This window comes from Arvicanthis niloticus, chromosome 7, assembly GCF_011762505.2.
Source record: "Arvicanthis niloticus isolate mArvNil1 chromosome 7, mArvNil1.pat.X, whole genome shotgun sequence".
Classification (NCBI taxonomy): domain Eukaryota; kingdom Metazoa; phylum Chordata; class Mammalia; order Rodentia; family Muridae; genus Arvicanthis; species Arvicanthis niloticus.
In genome coordinates, this window is record NC_047664.1 from 75,173,999 (window position 1) to 75,190,856 (window position 16,858).

Here is a 16,858-nt window from a genome sequence, read left to right on the forward strand (position 1 = left end):
CTCATAACAGTTAATGCTAATTCAGTAAGCTCTACAGAATTGTAAAATAGTTAATATGTGTTTTGAAGTTTGTGGTCCTTTGCTACAGAAGCAAGAGGGCATTAAGGCGAGCAATCTGTAAGGGTGAAAATGAGAAGCTCCACATTAGAGCATGTAGCTCTCACTGAGGAAGAACAGTGTGAAATTTCAAATGCTTGTCCTCTCTGAAACTCATGCTGGAATTTAACTGCCAGGATATGTAACAGGCTTTGTTGTAAAGACAGACAGATCCCTCAGAAGTGAAACTGACCCCATAAGTTTATGTATTTGCATCCTTACTCCCAAGCTGGTGAACTGTTTGAGAAGGATTAGAAGGTGTGGCCCTGTTGGAGGAGGTGTGTCACTAGGGAATGGGCTTTGCCATTTCACAATCTCACATAAGTCCTCTTTCTCTCTCTGCCTGCTGCCTATGGATCACATTACTGCTCTCAGCGAGTGCCCTAGCCCCATGTGTACTGCTCCTGCCATGATGATAACAGACTAATCCTCTGAAACTGTAAACAAGGCAATGAAATGCTTTCTCTCCTAAGAGTTGCCTTGATCATGGAGTCTCTTCACAGCAACAGACCAGTGACTAAGACAGTCACTATGCTGTTGTCGACCAGGCTGTGCACTGAGAGTTGGGGTTAAAAACAAAAGAAAGGGCAAGGTGTACAGCTGTGTGGTGGAGCTCTTAAACGCAGGCTTTATCTCTAGTCCTGAAAACAGGAACAAAAACACTTTCACTTAAGGATTCCCTTGATGACATTGGGTTGGGTAACAAACACCAGCAATTCCAGTTCTAGAGAGGCTCAAGCAGGAAGTGGGGGTTAGAGGAGAAGAAAGAGGAGAGACTTCAGTCATATTTTTAATAGTGTATATGACAAGATGAAAATGATGTGTAAGCCAGTCCATCTTCTGTACAGTGATTTTCTCTCTAGGAGAAGCTCTTGGAAACAATGAAGAGGAATCTGAACTAATTGCTGGCCTTGTGTAATGTCATTGATCCTTGAAAAAAATGACAAAGATATGGCAATTATTAAGGATGGGGCATTTGGCAACAAACACTAAGTGAAGTGCTAGGTATGGTGGCAGACACCTATCGATTCAGTACCTGAGATGTTGAGGCAGGAGAAATCCAATCTAACACCAGCCTCAGATACAGAGCAAGTACAAGCCCAGCCTGGGCTATATAGCAAGAACTTGTATCAAGGGGAAAACAGCAACAGGAACAACAAAATGAGCGTGGTGGTGCTTCCAGGAAAATAACTGATAAAATCTTGGCTTCTAAGCAAGACTTCAAGTTTTGGAAAACGTTTCTCGGCTATTGCCAGATTCTCTATTCTTACAGATTTTTCTAATAGGACCAATAGTGACATTAAAATATGAATTCATTTTTTCAAAGTTGTACAATAAAATATATGAACATTTGTAAGGTCTGTAACTTCTAGTGAATCAAAGCTCCTAAAATCAGGCATAGGGGGGGAAACAGTCCATCCAAAATAAAGGCTAATGATTTTAATGTTAAAACACAAAACAAAACAACAACAACAACAAAAAAAAACCCAAAACCATGAAGAGCTCATTGATATGATTTCCAATGCTGCATTACGACTTTAAGCAATCAGTAGTGGCAGAGTGTAAATATGGTATCAAAAATAATATCCATAAACATCTGGAGGAGCTGTCAAGACATTCCTTCTCCACGGATTCTCTTCTAATGTTCTCTCCAAGCCAGCATCTGGCAGCCAGCAAGCAGAAACAAATGTGAGTCTGCTGGTTTCTGTCAGCAGAGATTAAAACCTCAGAACACAAACCGATGCCACTCTCACTCACTCTCTTTTTGTGTATTAAAAAAAACCATTAATTAGAAGTTGCTATCTCTACTAGTATGTGATGGACTTTTTCTTTTTCCTTTTCTTGTGACAGGATTTCTCTATTATGTAACTCTTGCTGTCCTGGAACTTACTGTGTACATCAGCTGGCCTCAGACTCAAAGAGATCCACCTGTCTCTGCCTCCCAAATGCTAGATAAAAGGTTTGCACTACCACACATACTGGATTTCTAATCTTAAAGTAACAAATGAAAAAATTTTAAACTTTCGGTATTAACAACAAACATAGCAAATATTATATTTTATAATCTAGGTAACATCATAAAGAAAATTCACTCTTTTCTATTCTTTTCCCCTCCCCAAAGCTTAAATGGTAAGCCAGCTATAGCTATGTCCTTAGCGAGGATGGCCAAGGAATAAGACAAGAAGAAAATAGATTTCCTGGGCTAGAGTTTTTCAAATACAATATGTATATAATTGACTTGAGACTCCTGCTGAATTCAGCAGGTCTGAGATGGAGCCTGGTGACGCTGTCTCTAGCAAGTTTCCAAGTTGATTTCAATGCTGTTTGTTAATCCATGGGTCCCATTTAGACTATAGTAGAAAAGTAAAATAAAGAATCCTGCTCAAGTCACTGTATGACTTGACTGTTAACTGTTAAAATTGATAAACGCATCAGTTCTACTCACTTTCTCTCCCTTGCTCCAAACCCAACAGCCTATTGGACTTCTCCATTTGGTCATGAAACCAGTAAATTAACTCAACAGAACTACAACTAAAGTATTTCCCTTATAGACTGTGGTTGAATCTTCTGAGTCATTTCTATCTGTCTCTGTATGTTTGCACATGGCTATCTCTTTGCATAGAATGTACTTTTCCCTTTTCTCCATTCGGACTCAAGACCCAACTTAAGCACTATCTTCTCTGACATCCAGTTAGCATTTGAGTTAAACATGCCCTGCTCTTCCTGCTCTGGATCTACACTGTTGTATGCTTTCATCCTTCACCCGGTTGACTGAGTGCAAGATTTCTACTGTACTGGGGTCCTCCAAATCAGTAACACAGGCCTGATGATCGTGCATGCGCATCCTGTACTTTGGCCACTGCCTGTGTAACTATCATTAGTTATGGCCATTATTTGACTCATTCTAGGATCAATCAGTCAATCAATCAATTGATCCATTTAAACTTATTTGGACTTAGTTAATGGCAGGCATGCCTTCTACCTTCTTGGCCTATTAACTGCTCAGTCCCATCATAATTCTCTTCCCACACATTGTGGTTAAACCTTCTGCCCCATTTTCATTTGTCCTCATGCTTGCACATGTGTTTCTCTCTGTATAAAATGTACTTTCCCTTTCCTTCACTTCATCTTAAGACTCGACTCAAATATTATCTTCTCTGACCTCAGATTTTGAGTTAAATGTGCTCAGATTTTGATCCTAGAGAAACTCTTATGCCTTCTTAGGTCCTTTACCCAAAACTTCATTATCCATCTCCAATTCCCTTCTAAGAGGAAAAAAAAATCAAAAACTAAGCATAAAATTATAGACTGTCTTACTCCTCCCAATTGTTCTAAATCATATGTACTATTATTTCAGAAGCAATTCAAATTGAGAAGGTTACTTTTCCAGGGTGTCAGGTGGCAAATGAATGAGCTAGTGTGCTTGTGTATGTATCTGTGTGTGCACATTCATGTGCTGGTGCATGAGTACTTGGAGGCAAGTGGTGGACATTGTCTTCCTCAATCCCTCCCTGTCCTTTCCTTTGTCTGTTTTTTGAACAGGATGTCTCACTTAACTTGGAAGTTGCTGACTGGCCAGACTGAGTAACTAGCAAACCTCTAGGGCTGCTACTGTTTCTGCCTCCCCGGTAGTGGACTGACAAGAATGGGCAGCTTTTGACATAAGCCATGGGGATCCTAACTCAAATCCTCACGCGTGTGCAGCAAGCACTTTATTGACTGGGCCCTCCTCCCAGCCCTGACCTGGGACCTGACCCACAGTTGTCTAGCACACGTTTCTTCTCCAGTGCTTCCTGGTCAGGAGAGAGAAAAGTCTGTGGAAAGGGGGAATCCTGACCCTTGGGATAGGGAAGGTTGTATCAATGATGCCAGCTAAAACAAATAGTCAAGGGAGTCCAACTCATGAGATAATAGATAAACCATACACGTAAAAGCAGCAGTAGATGACTGTAACCCACCAAAGGTGATAGGCTGACCTACAGCTCTTTACAGCCCTTGACAAGGTATAGGACTAGCTATTGAACCTTAATCAAGGGAGTTCCAGCAACAACCATTAAGCCAGACTGTGACTATGCCATGCTTACCTCACTCCTTAGCCCTAGTTACAGGCAGATAAATCAAGATACAAAAGTACCTCAGCCATAAGACAGAACTGGTCTCAAGTTCTGTCCCACTGCAGCATACAGCAAGTGCCATACAAATGGCACAGTGTTCGATGTGTCAAGTTAGCTAGATGACTCAGTATGTGAAGGCACTTGCTACCAACTCTGATTGATCCCTTGAATCCGCGTGGTAAAAGGAGAGAACTGATTTCTACAAGGTATGTCCTGTTTTCTACAAGTATGTCATGTTACTGCCATGGTACATGTGTATGCTCTCTCTCTCACTCTCCCTCTCTCCCTCTCACTTCCATCTCCCTCTCCCTCTCCCTCTTGCTCTTTCTCTGTATCTTTCATACACATCACAAAGAATAAATAAAATGAAATGAATGAATGAATGAATGAATGAATGCACAGTGTCCAGTGGATGCTTACCTCTAAGTGGAAAAGAATGTAATGAATTGAAGAGATATGCACAGAAAGAAACCAAATTCTGAAGTCAGAAAACAGGATAGTAGCGGTCTCTAAAAGTGGCCAATCTAAATGTGGTAGACTAGGACTATGGCATGGGCTTGAGATGGGAACTAGCAGGATGAGAGTCATACCATCATACCAATGAGGCAAAAGTTGTCTGGACAGGCTCAGTGCTCTCAGGCAGGGAAATGGAAGGGTCAGGAGGGATGAGGCAGAAAGAGCAGACCCCTCAGGACTGCTCAGCCAGCTCGTCCATGGAACTTTGCTCTCCTTCTGAGATATAATTCCCAGGTATTTTTAATAGAGAATTGCTGTGATCTGATCTGATTTCAAGAATATCACTCAGGATATTCAGGATATTCAGGATATTGAGAACAGAGCATGGAGACTTGGGTAGAAGTGGGAAGATGGGAAGAAATTCAAGAAGGCAAATGAGAAACACTAAGGCTTGAGCCAAGACAAAAGCATTGTTGCCACTGGGCTGGGAAACACTGTGACATTCACGGCAGCCCAGTGTGCTGATGGGCTGATAAATGGAACAGGCTTCGGGATTATTTTAAGATTTTTACACAAATGGATCATAGAAAGAGGTGGTTCAGAGGAAATGGCAGACAGGAAAGAATGTTTAGAGAGGAGATGTTTAAGTCCAGAACTATAAAACTAACAATGAGCAACAAAAAGCCAACTGCAGCCCACAGAAGATGCAACAGAGTGGAGGCAGGTAAACTTACAGCATGGATGTTTGCCTAAATTTAATCTCTATTTGGGGGATTTGGAACTAAATGGGTTTCTGGGCCTGAAGAATGAATGACTCTGAGGGACTGAGAAATGGTGTTATCTCCGTAGCTACAAAGACAAATTCCACAAACTTTATCTTCTATTTAAGATGAGCATGGTAACATACACCTTTAATTCCCCATGCTGCAGAAGAGGCAGATGCAGGAGAGCCTCTGTGAGTTTGAGACTACCCAGGTCTACGTAGAGTTCTAAGGCAGCCAGAGAGACATAGTGAGATCCTGTCTCAAAAAACAACTCATCCCAAAGTATGCCTCCAAGGAAAATCTAAGATAGTCTGATTCAACAGAGCAGCGAGAAAGAATGGTCCACATTATAAAGCAAGGATAAATCTCAAAACATAACGTTGCATAAAAAGTCAGAAAAATAATATTGTATTATCCCCTTTATGTAAATTATAAAAAACATGGAAAAGTAATCTGTTTTTAGCAGTCCCCTCCCCATGATAAGCAGGAGGTCAGGCAGAGAAAGCAGGCCTTCTAGGACTGCTGATAATCTTTCAAGCCGATCTGGGTAGTGATTACACAGCTGTCTTTGCTTAGTAAAAATTCATCGAGCTGTACATTTCAATATTATATTTTACCTCAGTAAGTTTTTAAAATGCCATTACACCCGGCCACACTTCCTGTGTCCTGGGAAGAACAGAGCCATCCACTTAGAGTTCTAGTTACAAATTAGCATTTATCTAAAGCAAGAGCAGGGAAACAGAAAACGTTTACAGGTTTCAGCAAGTAACCTCGCTGGGACACTTGTCCCTTTGGCTAAGGGGACAGGGAAAGGCGCTGACTTGGGGGAAAGATGGAAAGAACAACTTCAATGGCTGTTCAGCTTAAAATAAAACACACAGATGTTGGGGGGCGGGTGGGGAGACACGTTTTTGTAATGTTTTCTCCATCTCGTGGGAAGTGATGTGATGCTACGCTTTAGACAGAGCTGTCTGATAAAGAGGCTGCTTTCTGCAAGCAGGCCAGCAGGGCCTTAAGTTGCATGAAATGAGGGGCAAGTGACTTCTGAGAGCACCACAGAGCACCACAGGGAGTTGGGAAGTGTGCGGCCAACAACACCACCAGCCATTTGTCTCTATCTGGCCACCTTTAATGATTTACGAGCTCTGTGTCCTGTTATCATCAATCTGTTACCATGATGGAGCAGCTTAAGAACTGGAGTTTTTAAAATGCAACTATCCGTGACCTAAATTTCCTGCTGGTACTGTTGGCCCCAGGTTAGGCCTGTTTGTCTATCATCAAGGGAACCAATATAAATAATAAAAACAGGTCTGGAAAGCTGAGCTTTCCAGAGCCTCACTAAGAAAAAAATAAATCACACTCCTGCAATGGGTACCAACTCAATGTGTCCATGCTTGGCTTGAACTATTGGGGCAGTTATAAAATATCCCAAAGTTTGACTACATTAGCTTAAAGCCTGCTTAATTTCCTTTTTTTTTTTTCCTTGCTTGCCTTTCATTTTTTTTCTTTTATTCTTTAATTTATATGTATGGCTGTTTTGCTTCCATGTATCTGTATACCATGTCAATGTAGTACTTACAGAGGCCAGAGTGGGCATTGGATCTCCTGAGATTGGACTTATAGATATTTGTGAGCCACCATGTAGGTGCTGGGAATCAAACCCAGGTCCTCTGGAATATCAGCCAGTACTCTTAACCACTGAGCCATCTCTCCGTGACCTTGCTTGCTTTTTAATCTGGCCATTCGACAATCCTATAACTCTTCACAAGTAGCAGAAATGATATGAGTTTTAGTTTTGACAACTTATGAGATATCTGAAAACATAAATGTTAGCTATCTCTATGAAGAACACAGATTAAGTTCTTCAGCTTGTGTAGAATCTGACTTCCAGGCTTCTCAGGGCAAAGCTGAGAGGTCAGATGCTTGGAGAATGGCTGTGAAAGGGGCAATCGAAAAGCTGTCACTTTGAGAACTGTTCCAGCACACCTCACAGCCCACACTAGAAGCAAGGGGACCGGCCCCTTAGTGGAGAGTGGCTTCTCAGTCACAGAGCATTGCCCCTCACATTCACAGCATCCAGTGCATGAGAACGAGGCCTTGGTGTCTTCTAGCCACCGTGAGGTCAGTAGAACTGTAGAATACATCAGCGTAGAAAATGGTTTGGAATGTCCTCTACTGAATGATGGGACAGAGGCAGAGGTAAACAATGAAGGCAGTGCACACGCTTGGGCTCTCTCCTCTCCGTTCTGACTTTCTTCTCCGTTCTCACTAGCTTCTTTTTGGATTCAGCAAGTCAAGTAATTCCTTCATTAAGTCAAGAATGTCTAGAAGGCTGACCTCTTTTAGGAGAAAACTACCATTTAAAAAAAGAGACAACCTAAGTGGAAGCAAGAGGGCTCCTCGGTGGCTGAGTTTCTGATGTAAAGGTAGCTGCGATGCACTTTGGCATCGAAAATATTTCTGGATTTCCTCAAATTAGATTTTACAGAAATTAACTGAAGGCTCTTAGTATCATTCTCCTATTTTTAAAGTACACTGGTATAAATTTAGATGGTAGATTTCCTATTTTTGTAAAAGAACAGCACAAAAAGCTATAATTTAACCTATTGCTAAGCATTTAAATCTCAGGGTCTTGTGCAGTAGCCCACACCTCACCAGGATCTTACAAAAAAGAAGTAAGATGAGCCCTCAACTTTAAAGTGTGTGTGCCTGCCTTAGCCCTGCCTTTATTACTACTTTATTACCTTCCTCTCTTGAGGGAGGCTTCTGTTTAGAAGCGTCTGGTGAACTGGACGTATTTACACACTCCTAGTGACTTACCTGCCGCTACTCTCCAACTCCCAGCCAAGATCTGGCTGGCCATTTGTTAATGGGATGCCTGCGCCAACGAGGTGCTATCCTGCCACATCCTGCACTGCCAACTCTTTCAGGCTGCCTGGGGGACAGCTTTGACAGAAATGTATACCATCCAGCACAGTGCAAACCAAAAAGCTCAATGCCTATGTTTAACCCAACGGATCCCATGAAGCCTCTGGCTTTATTCATGGCCATGCAGAGACACCAGAAGATAGAGCTAGCTGCAGGTAAGAATGGTTAATGATTCTTGTGACAAACAATGAGAGCATGGGGAGACAGGCATGGTCTGATGATAAATTCCCAGCACACCCTCTGCCCCTGCAAACAGTAGGAACAGCAAGAGTCCCTTCACATTTCCTGCATGGTTGAACAACTAGCGGCGTTCTCTTTCCTTTAAAGGTACCTCCATTTTCTTTATAGTTCCATATAAATTTTGCCATAGACTCTATTTTCTAAGAAAATGAGAAAAGATACAGTGAGAGGCCACAAAGGTGACTTGGATAAGAAGAAGAATGCCAGGACCCCAGAACTATTTGATTTATAATTGTTTATTGATATAAAATTTCTTCTTAGAACTACGTTTGCTCTATCTTATGAATTTTATTATGTTGTTTGCTCAGCTTTGTTTGTCTCAAGCTGTTTTTTCTTACCCAGTCATTGTTCAGGAGCATACTGTCTAATTGCCACATATTTGTTAATTTTCCAAACTATCTTCTGTTATTGATTGTAATGCCATTGTAACTTCAATCTTTTAAATTTTATTCAGATTTTCTGTGGCCTTTTTGTGACTTATCCAGCTGAGCCAGCATGCCAATTCTAAAATAATTCTCACTGGAGTTCCAGAATTAAAAGACAGAGAGGAAACATATTGGATAAGGTAATGGATGTAATTGTCCAGGACCAGTTTAAGCATTAATCAGAAGATACACGATACACAATATATACCAAGCAGGGTGAATGTAAAACAAACAGAATCCAGAGCTAAACATTGTAAAACTAAAATATTTATTAAAACTGAAAACAGGTGGAGGAAGAAGAAAAAAGGATCATACACACAAAAGTCTGAAAAGCAACTTAAAACAGTAATCACACACACAAGAAAATTAGCATCCTAATAAATGAGCATGTCTCAACAACAGCAGGACATGGTAGAATCGACATCCAGTAGACTGGGAGATGGCTCAGAAGGTAAAGCATTTGCCGAGCAAGTGTGCAGGGGCCAAAGCTCACCTGTGTAAATCCACATGTGGAAGCATGCATCTGGAATCCACATGATGAGGGGTGGGCATAAGAGGATCAGCACGTGAGCCAGATAGTTTGCTGTGTCGGAAATCCCGGCTCAAACAGGGTGGCAGGTACAAGCTTGTCCTGGGTGTTCCATTCATGTGCCATGGCATACATGACACACACCAAGAAAACTGTCAAAGCAGTTGTTATCTCTGAGTCCTTAGTGCCTACTGTAGTGCTACTCTAGTGTAGTGCTAAGCACACCCTAACATACACTCAAACACTGGTGGAATGAACCAACTAGTCTACTGTAGTGCTACTCTAGTGTAGTGCTAAGCACACCCTAACATACACTCAAACACTGGTGGAATGAACCAACTATATTCCCCATCTCTACTTCAACCAAATGATTAAACCAGACACTTGGGAAAATAAAATGAAACTCATATTAATGAAGTCTGAAATTGTTTTATTTCCTTGGTTTGTTAGTTCTGGGATTTAGATGGCAATGTACAGTAAATTCACCACAAAGTTAGAACCATCTGCTGACATGAAACAGTGAGTCCCCACAACCCCAACTCAGCCTATGTCCTCCGTCAAAAGAAGTGCCTTTTATTCAGTAAAGTTAGCATGCAGAGCTTCGTGCAGAATAAAGATTCCTCTTAGTGAAGCAAATGTCACTGTCTGTGCAGCTCAGCACACACAACTACTGTGCCTGTTTGCTACAGACCATGTTGGCTACACACTTAGCTCCAATTTCAATTCACTCTGGTGTTTCCTATTCTGCTGACTACAGAGAAAACCTCCCCCACAACGGTGGCTGCATATTTTAACCATCTCCATGGGATTCTACTGGAGTTTGAATGAAATATAGATACACATAAGGTACCTGAACAAACAGAAACATATAAATCACTTTTAGAGTTAATAACTTTTCTACATAAGAGCAAATATTATTATAAAATAAATAAATTTTAGTTTTTAAAACCATGCAATATGATAGATTTTAGCTTGCTTCAAATTTTTTAATTTCCTTTCTTTAGAGATGAAAAATACTACATGTACAAATTCACTAAATACAAAACAATAATGTTTTCCAGATTGTTCAATATAACTAAACTATCACTAAATTTCTTTTCCCCTGTGCATGGACAAGACTGATGAGTGTTTCACCATGCAGGTAGTCTATATCCTAATGACTGATTCATTTTCTCCAGAGTTGGCTCTATGAAATCAGTCCTACACTGACTGAACATGTACCATGAACAGGATTCTTGTCAGTATGTCTATGCTTGTCTTCCTTCCCTCTCAGAACACAGGAAACAAAAGAAGAGATCAATGACTGATCAGAACACTAACACCGTTCACGTTGCTGCCATGGATAGCAGAATCCAGTCTTCTGAAGCACTTAACCAGCACCTAAGGTACTGCCACTCACGGTGACTCAGGACTGTCACCCAGGCTTTCTCATCTACTAAATGGCAGCAGTACCTTAGAGGATTTAAAGGCCTCTGTCTAGTTCTTGCTTTACAGTTCTGCAGCTTATGGGGTCCTCCTAGCCTCTAAGCTGCTGTCTTCCTTAGGTCACTAAGTATCTAACGATGAGGTTGTGCATTATAATAGCACTGTTTTCTCTACTGTCCTCTGCTCATGTCTCTGCACAGCATTCACCTGCCCCCTTCTGATTCTTCTGTCCACTGAAATGTCACCTTTGTGTTTGTTTACAGAGTAGGATTGCTCAGAGGGGAATGAGCCACAAGTGCTGAGGAGAATAATTGCATAGACCATAATGAAAATGTGTTATCTTGGGGCAGGAGAAATGACTCAGAAATTGGGGACACATTCTGTTCTTGCAGAAGACTCAAGTTCATGAATGCATGAACCCATGTTCGGTGGCTCCAGCTCTAGGGACATTCAATGGCTCTCAGCTCCATAAACACCTGTACTCATGGTCACATATTCACACATAGAACCACATGAATACACATAAGTAACCAAAATCTAAATAAAGAAAGTGTCATTTAATATATACATTTAAATTAAGTCAAATAAAAACATGCTTATTTATAAACATCTTTCAAAAATCTACAACTTAAAGCATAAGCAGAATGTATTTTGTGTAAAAATACTGGATAGGTTTTTGCTGTTTGTTTGTTGTCTAATAAGAAATGCTCAAAGGTTCAGACAAGATCATGAAATATTTTATTGTTGTGAAGTCACACAATATAGTTCATAGCTGAAGAAGCATTGCTCAATCTCTCTTTAAGTCTCCTGGAGCACTCCAGGTCAGCTCTGAACCTGTCTCTGATGAGACATCTTGGGAAAGAAATGGGACTGTCACCAGCAAGCCAGTACAGAATTTCTGTCACATCCATCACACCTTGGTCTCCTCTGCTTCCTACAATAAGCTTGTCAGGACTTAAATATGCAGAAGGAATGACCCCCATGGTAAGCAAGAAGGTACTAGACAGACAAAGTCTTCTTCAGAATAGACCACTACTCAGAAGGCTCTGGCATTTGGGAAGGCCAGACAGAATTCCAACTGATCAACTTAATGAAATCAAATGGACATCTATCTCTTATTTGTCCCCTACCACCACTGCTTTGTCTTTAGAACCGGTCTCATTTAGGTGTGAAATCTTAGCTGCATCAATCCTCCTGCCTCACCTCTCAAGCAGCTATGACTGTGTCCCTTGCAGTCACTCAAGCTTTCCTGTTACTTTGTTGCCAGTTCTTCCTCCCGTTGAATACACCTATTAATTCTCATATTTGCTTATTTAACAAGTGCATATCCAAGCATCATTTGCTGGATAAAGAGGCTTATCTGGTAAATGGACACTGTCCATCTCCTTTCACAGATAAGAGACTAGCGCAGAAAGTAACATAAACAACATATATAACAGTAACAGTTATAAAATATAAACAATAACATACAAACAGTTGCAAAACAGAAAATTAGTCGGAGATAGTAGACAGCATCCTAGAGTCATAGAGTTTGGTGTAGGTTGGCATGTCAAGTTAAGAAAGCTTCCTAGAAGAAACCAAGACCATGCAGAAGCTTGCAGAGATGGAAGAAAGTAAAGTAGGAGAAATACCAGTTTTCTTTTGGGGAAGCCAAACAACATACTTTCTGAAACGTGAGAAACGAAAGCTAACATTTAGCAGGGTTATAAGAACATAATCCTGAACTGGTTTTCCTACTGAAATTTCCATCTTCTTTACATTCTGGCTATTAGGATGGCAAAGACTACTTCGGGGCTATCTGATAACACCTTAAGAGGAAAGTTGTACTAGTTTCCATCTCTGCATCCACAGGTGGTCTACAAGTATGTTAGCTGCCCTGCCCTTCATATCTAGATGACAATGTAGCCCAGAGCATTATTGTGAAATGTAAACACTGTGCCAAGGACTGACTTAGTCCATCCCTTCCACACTACCAATGTAACAAATGCTTTTCTCAGATTGTAACGTTAGCTAAAGGTGACCTGCTAATGGTTTGAAGGTGAAATGTCTCCAATAGGCTCAGATATGTTTAGGTGGCCCCCAGATTATGGTGCTGCTTTGGAAGGTTGTGAAAATGTTTAGACATGGGAGCTAGTCAGCAAAGAAGCCCTAGGGTAAGACTAAAGGGTTATGTCACCCTAGTTTGGGTCAAAGGCCTTTGCTTCCTGACAGTCCTAATGCAACATGCCACCATACACTCTTACTGTAATGCTCTTCCCACCAGGATACAGGACTGTCCTCTCATCTATGAGCCAAATCATCATTAGGTGTGACTGATCTCATACTTAAGACACTTGCTATGAAGAAATCCCATCAACATCTGCAATTCCCGTCACTGACTTCTCACATGAGGGGGAAAGGCCTGCTGGGTGGGGACTGCTTCTCATGGTCAAGCAATCAGTCTTTCTTACTTTAGTAGATAACAAGTCCTTAAGCTTTACATATAAACACCCAACAAAAAAGAAGACTATATTTCCCAGCATACGTTGCAACTTGGTGTGACCACATAAACTAAAGTCTGGCTAGTGGGTCTGGTTAGTGGGACAGTCAGCTAAAGTGCTGTGGACAATTTGGGATCATCATCTTAAGGGAATACACTATAGTTACCATTTTCTTTCTGTACCTATTTGGAAACTCTAAAATAAGAAAATATCTTGCAAATTAGACTAGCTATGAAGACCATAAAATGCTAATAGTATCTGTATGAAAAAAAAATGGTACCCAGAATGCTACTACCAAGAAACTAAATTGCTATTCTCTCTAGACTAAGAGTGTTGAAATATAAAAGAAAATGACTTTTTATCTTTCTTGTGTCTGCTTTATGACAGCAGCCTGAGATATACTCAGCCAAGTGACTAGCACCTGCTCTGTATCCAGAGGCTTTTCTAGACAGCTGGTGGATTGCTTCTAATGATTTTGACCTGGAATAATATTTTTACACAAGAAAATTAATAGCTTGGCATTCTTGAAAACGCTGGTCCCAAGAGGAAACTAAGAGACATTATAAAACAACTCCCAACTAATGTGAATGATAGTTACCTTTATCATTAGCCACCTAATTTCAAGTGCCCTTTCATTGTGCAAAATGCCTTAACAAACTAAAGTACGTTTTTAAGGTTTAAAATTACTTAACTTTGTAGAGGAACAAAGAAAACTTTCCTGGGAAGATCCAAGGACTGCATTAGACCCTGTGAAGACCATGAAGAATATATGCATCTTATCTAAAAGAGTTCAAAATCTAGTTGAAGGGGCACAGGAGACAGCTCTCAAACCCAACCCCAATGCAGTGTGCTGTCTCTATTAACAGGTGTCATGTGGCAGGCAGCACAGAGGGAGAAAGTGATTTTAGATGGGGGTCACAATCTTCAGAGGAGGTCATTCAGAACTGAGGTCTGGAAGGATGAGGCTTTATATGTTGGTACTTCAAGGAAAGATTATTACTGGGATATGGCAGTGGAGCTTCTCTGCTGGGTGATGCTGGCACTCTGGGAGCATCAGGAAGTGGAAATCATCTTGGCTGACATAGAGAATGAGGAGCCTGGCAGCGATTGTTAGCATTGGAGTAGAAGGTGGGCCCACAGCACTGCATGCCCTTCTGTGCCCAACACAATCCTGAACAAAAACTATGTAGTCCAAAACACTGACTGCACCTCTCCAGGCGGACAGGGTGGTGAGGCTGTCTTCACTCAGGAGAATCCTCCACATACCCAAATCACCTATGTCAAAGCATCAAGGATGCTTCTCTAAAAGCCCATTCACAGTCTGAAATAAAATGGAATTACCCCAATATATTATTGTAAGTCACTATTTTGGAGTAAAGAAATACACACCCTACTATTTGAATTATTTCAATTTAACTGTGATTATAATCTATAACTGAGATTATCAGGCTTTCTTAATTAAACTTCTTTCTAAGGTTAATCCATAACAAATGAGCAATTTTCAAAATAAAAGCATTATATAAAGAATTCAATAAAACTGGCTCCAAGTTAATTAAGTTTGTTTTCCTTCAGTGATATCCTGACCTCCTTCAAACACAACATGAGCAGCTCTGGGAAAGCACATAGCTGCAAACCAGCTACTAAGACAAAAACATCAAGAGGGAGAGTGTGCTAGACAATTAAGTTCACAAGGTAGGACTCCTCCACAGTCAGCATTTTTCCATTCTTTGTTTTAGTGGAGATCATGAAGAGTGTTTAACTTAGTGCTGAGTGCATACTGGACTTGCTGTACACACACACACATACACACACACACACACACACACACACACACACACTCCCATTTGATCATTACTCAGCCCTGTGAGTGGCTTTATGGTTACCTCACTTTTCAGTCTGACCTCCTTCCCCCAGCCCCTGCACATCACTCCCCACCAGTCCTTCCTTCCTGACTCACCCGCACCTTCCCCATCAGCTCTGTCCTCTGCCTCCAGTTCCTCTCCAGTCCATGTGCTTCTTTCGAAGTTATCATAGTTCATTCCAAAGTTCCCTCTGCAGGCTTCTCTTTACATTATCTCTCACCAGTTTCTCTAGATTCCATCTTACCCACGCACATATCCCTACAGTGCCCAGCAGAGACTCTTACACAAGGAACAAGCTAGCAGAAGTTTGTTGAATTAACAGTGGGGGACAGGGGGGAGAAAGAATACAGCAACACTGAAAACAAAAGAAGAGTTGTGAATAAAAAGTAACGAGTCATCATTTTGTATCTGCAAATGAGAAAAGAGGTGATCTCAGAAATTATGGGATATATATGAGTTAAGCCTTAAGCCATAATTATACTGAAAGAAAATACAGGTGAACATCCGCCTCATCTTGAGAGGCAGAAGACTGCAACATAACAGCAAAGGCAAAATCAAGTGGAGCTGAGCAGGAAAAAGTCAGCTCATAGCGAGGCTACAGGAACTCAGTTTCCATCTTGCTCCTGAAAGAAGCTGCGCCTCACCTCCAAAGTGAGGGAGACAATAGCTATTGCACAAAGGCAGGCACAAATGGGTGCCGCAAACAGGCCTCCCACAATGCCTCCCTGTAAAATTTCAAGAAAGAAACCAAGGAAAGAAGAAACAGATTTGACTGCGTAAAAATACCATCGATATTTAAAAAATACCAATTGTTAAACATATCAAATGTCAAACATAAAAGAAGATTTTAAATACTGCTAGTGTATTAACATGAATATCATTCACAAATTAGTTAGATGAAAACTTCAATAGAAAAAAAAAAACCATAAAGATAAAGGAAAGACCACTCCCCCAAAGAAAGCAGAGTTTAACATTTCAAAGCATATTAGTGTATGCAACTGGAACAACCAGCTATGAAAACTATCCGCCTGACTTAAGTAATTACAATGTGTATATTGATTCGGGTTTTTATTTTGCTTATTAAATAGGCAGCACTGAGGATGGTAAAATGCACTCAGCGACTTCTGGAACTTTGTATAGCACTTAAGTTGGCATATTCCTATTGACCATTCGTCAGTACTGAAGTCCTTATAGTGTGTCAAAACCTACAAAAAGCTTAAATATGTTAAGGAAATAATTATTGAGACATAAAGATATAAACTGCAGCCTTATTCATAAGGTAAAATCTGGGTATGTGCTATTGATCTAATAGAATAATCAGTAAAGGCTGTGATCCAAAGAGCTGTGAGCTTATGGAAGACATAACAGCATGAATAAATGAGAAACTCTGGTTCTGTGTTCATTAATGGAACAGTAATAAACTGTATGTGTATATGCAGAAAGGATGCAAATAGAAACATGTCAACATACTAACAGGATCTCTAGGGAATGAAACCATAGGTCGCTTTGCTAAGATATAACATCTTAATTTTGCATGG

At 40.7% G+C, this 16,858-nt stretch overlaps 1 protein-coding gene across 2 annotated transcripts in view; it reads right to left on the reverse strand.

Moving 5' to 3' along the window:
- Scfd2 (sec1 family domain containing 2) overlaps window positions 1–16,858 on the reverse strand; it is a 314,061-nt gene that overhangs the window by 204,661 nt on the left and 92,542 nt on the right. The gene's annotated exons all lie outside the window — the stretch shown is intronic.